Consider the following 7418-nt stretch of genomic DNA (forward strand, 5'->3'; position numbering starts at 1 on the left):
CACCACAATCAAAATGTAGCTAGAGACTAGATGAACAACTTTAATACTCGCATTTTGACCCGAATCAAGCTTCTTTCTCCTTGATTTGAGCTTTCTCTCTCTTAAATGGGCTCTCTCTCTAAAATTGAAGTGGAAGAGATAAGGTTGGTGTGAGAGGAGTAAATGACACTCCAAAAACTGATCTAGAGGCCTTAAAGTCGTTCAACAAGTGAAAGTACCAAAATACCCTTCTTCAATTTAAATAAAGCAAAAGAATTAGCATCTGACGTTGGTCGCGCTACGGACCTATTGGTCGTGCCGCGGCCCCCTGCTGGAACTGATGCTGGCAGCTTTTTATTATATTCACAATTATGTACTATTCGAACTTGGGTCTTACAACTCTCCCCCACTTGACTCGGATTGCGTCCTCGCAATCCAAGCCGCATGACAAGCAGGAAGATACACTAAAATACCCTCTTCGGATTCCCAAGTAAACTCGGAACCCTTTCGATGACGCCATTGGACTTTAAAAGTCCTCACCTCCTTGTTACGCAACATTTTAACCTTTTCATCAAGAATAGCAATCGGTTCCTCCACATACGCTAACATGTTGTTCAACGAAATCTCATCCAACGGTACCTACGTCGAGTCATCCGCAAGACACTTACGGAGATGGGAAACATGGAATGTGTTATGAATCTCCGCAAGCTCTTCGGGCAACTCTAGTCTATAAGAAACTTCACCCACACGAGCCAGAATTTTAAAAGGCCCAATAAACCGAGGAGCTAACTTTCCCCGTTTTTGAAACCGAATAACACCCTTCCACGGCGAAACCTTAAGCATCACCATGTCACCTTCTTGAAACTCAATCGGTCGCCTTCATTTATCGGCATAAGATTTTTGTCTATCTTGCGCCGCCTTTAATCGAGCCAGAATCATCTCAATGTTACTATTCGTCTCTAAAACCAAATCGATACTCTCGATTTCCTTTTGTCCCACTTCACCCCAACAAATTGGAGTTCGACACCTTCGCCCATAAAGCATCTCATATAGTGGCATTCCAATACTAGCATGATAGCTATTGTTGTACGAGAATTTCACCAACGATAAGTGCTCATCCCAACTACCACCGAATTCAATAACACACGTCGGTAACATATCCTCAACATTTGATTCGTACGTTCGGTTTGACCGTCTGTTTGAGGATGATACGCCGTGCTCATTTTCAATTGTGTACCCATATCTTCATGAAACTTATTCCAAAACCGAGACGTGAAACGAGTATCTCGATCCGAAACAATAGATATAGGAACCCCATGCCTCGATATCACCTCCTTGATAAACAAATTTGACAAAGTCTTCGACGATATCATTTCTCGAATGGGAAGAAACAATGCACTTTTCGTCAACCTATCAACAATCACCCAAATCGTATCAAATTGGTTCTCGTCGTCTTTGGTAGCTTTGTAATGAAATCCATGGTAATGTGCTCCCATTTCCATTTCGAAATTTCTAACGGTTGTAACATACCATACGGCTTTTGGTGTTCGGCCTTAACTTGCAAACACGTGACGCATTGTTCAACATACTTAACAACATCATGCTTCATGTTGGGCCACCAATATTCTTTCTTCAAATCAAGGTACATCTTTGTCACACCCGGATGAATGGAATACTTTAACTTATATGCTTCATCAAGTAGCACTTGTCAGAAATCTCCCATTTTAGGCACCCACACTCTTCCTTAAAGGACAACAAACGGCCTAAGGTAATAGACTCCGTTTTTCCCATGATTCGTTCTTCATGCTTGTTGTTAACGAAAGCTTCAATTTGAATCTCACCAAGCTTTACAAGAAGATCGTTAGTAATAATCATGCGTAATGATCCTACTCGTATCGCCGGATGTTGACTCTTTCGACTTAACGCATCCGCGACCACATTCGCCTTACCCGGATGATAAAGTATCTCACAGTCATAATCCTTTACCACATCCATCCACCTACGTTGACGATAATTCAAATCTCGTTGGTCAAAAAGATGTTTCAAACTCTTATGATCCGAATAAATCATACACTTGACACCATACAAGTAATAGCGCCAAATTTTCAACGCATGTACCACCGCCGCCAATTCAAGATCATGAGTCGGGTATCTCTTTTCGTGTTCCTTCAATTTTCGGGAGGCATAAGCAATGACTTTACCTCATTGCATTAGAACACACCCGAGCCCATTTAATGAGGCATCACAATAAACCGTCATATCTTCTACACCTTCCGGCAACACTAAGACCGGAGCTTGACACAATTTCTCTTTTGTGACGACCCGAAAATTTTCGACCAAATTTAAACTTAATTATATAGTTTCGACATGATAAGCAAGGTCTATTTAATTTAATCTCAAAATTTTGAACTGTCATTATATATTCATGTAACCTTTGACTATTCCCGACGATTCACGAACCATTGTTTGTTGGTAATTGTGTGTGTGTGTGTATATATATATATATATATATATATATATATGTATATATAATAATATGAAATAATAAAATACAATTTAAACAGTAGAATTATATATGTAAAATAATATATAATATAATAAGGTTATTATTAAAAAGAATCTATATAAACATATATGACTAATATATATAACCATCATTATATGTATATTGTAATATATATAAAAGATATAAATATTATGTATTGAAATTTATAATATCTATTTTTATCATGAAATAATATAGTATATATATATATATATATATATATATATATATATATATATATATATATATATATATATATATATATATATATATAATATAAAACATTATTAATATATTCATATTTACATGTATAATATATAATGTAATTGATATGCAAACACAGTTATATACTATATATATATATATATATATATATATATATATATATATATATATATATACTAATATATATATATATATATATATATATATATATATATATATATATATATATATATATATATATATATATATATATATATATATATATATATATATATAATGTGTAAATAATATATATTCAGTATATGTTATTATATAATATATTAAATTACATAATTAATAATAAATAATATAAAGATATTAAATTAATTTATAAATTTAAAATATAGTTACTAAAGTAATATTATTATCACTTTCAATATTAATATCAACATTTGTATTTTTATATTAATTATATATAACATGTAAATATGAAATTTGATATATATATATATATATATATATATATATATATATATATATATATATATATTATTAATATTATCATTATTAATACTAATATAATTATTATTATTAATATCATGACTGGTATTATTATTAATGTCACAAATATTATTATTGTGACTTATTATTGTTATTATTATCACTCTTATTATTATTAATATTAAATATTAATATTATTATTAGTATTATTAGTATTTTGATATAATTATAATTATTAATTAATAATATTAATCATAGGTACGATTTCAGAATCAAATAGGTTCCACATCGCAGTCCATACTGTGTTTAATTTTTGTTTTTGACCAGAAACAGTTTTACATCCTAATCGATCGTACCAAGTGTGTGAAAGATTTCAAACTACTTTTATTTTTTTTAATTGATTTCTTACAGACGGATATTTCTGTCGAATCAATTAAACTAGCAAACAAACTCCAAATTGAGTCAAATGAGCTGTAATGATATCATTTATCCTCTATATAACTACCTGCTAAAACAATTCGAATTAAAACATTGAAATTCAATTGAAATTTTAAAGAAAATTGTCGACTGCCCTGTTTATGCTTCCATTTTCCAAAAACTCGAATTCTTAATAAATTTTAAAATCTATAAATGCAAAGATGTTAGAAATCTTTCACTTAAACTTTCTGTAAAGTTTTAAATGCTAATTTTTTTTATCGAGTGTGAATTTACGAGTCAAAGTTTAATTTGAAAAAGTCAAACCATCTATTCTTCGTGAAATTCGAACTCCAGTTGCTGTTTTTGAATCAATTGGTGATTTAAATTTTTTTTAGGAATGATTTAACACCTAGTTCATGTTTTATCCATAAGCTAAAACGGTCCAGATTTTTAAAGTTGAGTTGGAGTTCATCACCGATGGGTTCTTGCTGTTATAGCATATATATATATATATATATATATATATATATATATATATATATATATATATATATATATATATATATATATATATATATATATATATATATATATATATATATATATATATATATATATATATATATATTCCTTCTTTTTGTTTGATAAACTAATTTAAATACATTCAGGTCATTTATGTTTCAATTATAGAATGTAACCCGTTTTGTAATTAATCATTTTGGTTGTTCTGTCCTTTAATCGATTTTGAACTTGAAGAAGAAGAAGTTGTATACAGAAAGATAAAAGATTTATAGATATAGAATGGCAATAAATTTAAGAAATTGGAGTTGGCGTAATGGTTGGGTGTTGATTCAGGTGTGCGAGAGGTCACGGGTTCGAGCTCGGTTTGTGACACTATTTTTTTAAGCCTCTTTTGAGGTAGTTCCTTTTCTTATAATAATTATTAATATTATTATTATTATGATTATTATTATTATTATTATTGTTAATAATTATTGTTATTAATGTTAGGTTAATTTTTATTATTACTATCATTAATATGATTTATGTTATTATTATTTTTAGGATTATTATGAACATAAGTATTATTATTAATGTTATTATTATTATTATTATTATCATTATTATTAATATTATTATCATTACTCTCTTTATTATGATTATTGGTAAAATTATGATTTTAAGTATTATTATGAATATTACTATTATTATTATAACATTTAGCAATATTGTTATTATTATTATTATCATTAAGTATTAGAATTATTATTATTATTATTAAGTATTATGAATATTAGTTATTAATATTATTATAAGTATTATGATAAAATATTCATTTAGTATGATTATAAAAAAAAAGTATGAATATTATTATTATTATCACTAATAGTGTATTATTATTATTATTGTTATTATTATGATTAGGATTATTATTTTTATTTTTATTATAAAAATAAAAAAAGTTATCATTATTTTCATTAACATTAGTATTGGTGTCACTTTTGTAACTATTAGTATTATTATTATTATTATTATTATTATTATTATTATTAAACAAAAGTATCATTATTAACAATATCATTATTATTATTAATATTATCATATTTTTTTTAAGTTATTATTATTATTATTATTAGTAAATCATTACTATTATTTTTAAACAAATAAATATTTTGTATATAAAACATACTTATTACATATACTACAATTATAATCTATATAAATCATATTAACAATTTTTAAATAAAAACTTACATACAACAAATTAGAATTTTAATATAATACTAAATATATATAGATATTAATATAACTATATTAATCACTTTAAATATATATACAAAATAAATATATATTATATATACCATATAATTTAAGATATAAAATAAAGTATATGTTCTTAAATGGAATCTAGTATAAATCTTCTATAACTAATATATATATATATATATATATATATATATATATATATATATATATATATATATATATATATATATATATATATATATATATATATATATATATATATATATATATTAATAAATGAAATTTATGATATTTCTATTATATGTTTTAATAGAAATACAATTGATATAGGTTCGTGAATCTGAGGCCAACCTTGCACTTGTTCAAAACCATCATATGCTTAATTACTACGAAATACAATATTGTGAGTTTCATTTGCTCCCTTTTTTAAATGATTTTGCAATATATATTTTTGGGACTGAGAATACATGCGCTGCTTTTATAAATGTTTGACGAAATAGACACAAGTAATTGAAACTACATTCTATGGTTGAATTATCAAAATCGAATATGCCCTTTTTAGTCTGGTAATCTAAGAATTAGGGAACAGACACCCTAATTGATGTGAATCCTAAAGACAGATCTATGGGCACTAACAAGCCCCAGTCAAAGAATTTGAACAGCTTTAGTAATTCGAATTTATCATGTCCGAAGGGAGTCCCAGAATGATGGGGATATTCTGTATGCATCTTGTTAAGGTCGATTACCAGGTGTTCACCATATGAATGATTTTTATCTCTATGTATGGGATGTATATTTATGAGAAATGGAAATGAAAATCTTGTGGTCTATTAAAATAGATATGATTGTTTATGATAAACTAATGAACTCACCAACCTTTTGGTTGACACTTTAAAGCATGTTTATTCTCAGGTATGAAAGAAATCTTCCGCTATGCGTTTCCTCATTTTAGAGATATTACTTGGAGTCATTCATGACATATTTCAAAAGACGTTGCATTCGAGTCGTTGAGTTCATCCAGATTATTATTAAGTCAATTATAGTTGGATATATTATGAAATGGCATGCATGCCGTCAACTTTCGATGAAATGAAAGTTTGTCTTTTAAAAACGAATGCAATGTTTGTAAAATGTATCATATAGAGGTCAAGTACCTCGCAATGTAATCATATGTTATTGTATTCGTCCTATTGAATTAGGACGGGTCGTCTCATGTGGTATCAGAGCGGTGGTCTTAGCGAACCAGGTCTTGCATTAGTGTGTCTAACTGATAGTTGTTAGGATGCATTAGTGAGTCTGGACTTCGACCGTGTCTGCATGTTAAAAGTTTTGCTTATCATTTCTAGTCGAAAATCATCTACTTATCATCCGTAGGAAATTACCTACTTATCATTCTTAGTCTAGACACATCTTACTGCATTGATTGCATGAATAGTGTATAGACAAAATTCATATCTTAGCGTATTTGCTAATTCATATCTTAGCGTATCAGTTACTGTAAACTTTGTCTGATATATTCCGTAAATTCCTCCGTAATCTACGAAATCTTTTGTTCTATATATATATATAGATATTCTATGTAATTAGAATACCATCCGATAGCCGAAAATCATTTCATATCGAAAAACCCTTTACTCTATCGTACGAAATGGAACTCACTACTAGTTCAAGTTCTTCGAAATCCGACAGCTATTCGCGACATGGATGTTCACCTAAACTCCGGAAACAGTGTGACCAGAATGAACCAACCAATCAGTCATCACCAATTCTGGATGAATTTGGGATGGGTTCGTAGTCGGCTTAATCAATGGAGACGCGAAGAAGGCGATCCTTTTCACCAATCGAATTTACCTCTTGGCGATGAACTTGAAGCACTTACCGGCGAACCAGTCCGAAACACAATTTTCACCCTCATTTCCCAAATATCTCACCACGATTATATTCTATCTAAAATTCTAAACCTTATTCATCCGCTCGTTCCGACCGATAATCATCCCGGAATAAT

Source organism: Rutidosis leptorrhynchoides, chromosome 3 (genome assembly GCF_046630445.1).
Source record: "Rutidosis leptorrhynchoides isolate AG116_Rl617_1_P2 chromosome 3, CSIRO_AGI_Rlap_v1, whole genome shotgun sequence".
In the NCBI taxonomy this organism is placed as follows: Eukaryota; Viridiplantae; Streptophyta; class Magnoliopsida; order Asterales; family Asteraceae; genus Rutidosis; species Rutidosis leptorrhynchoides.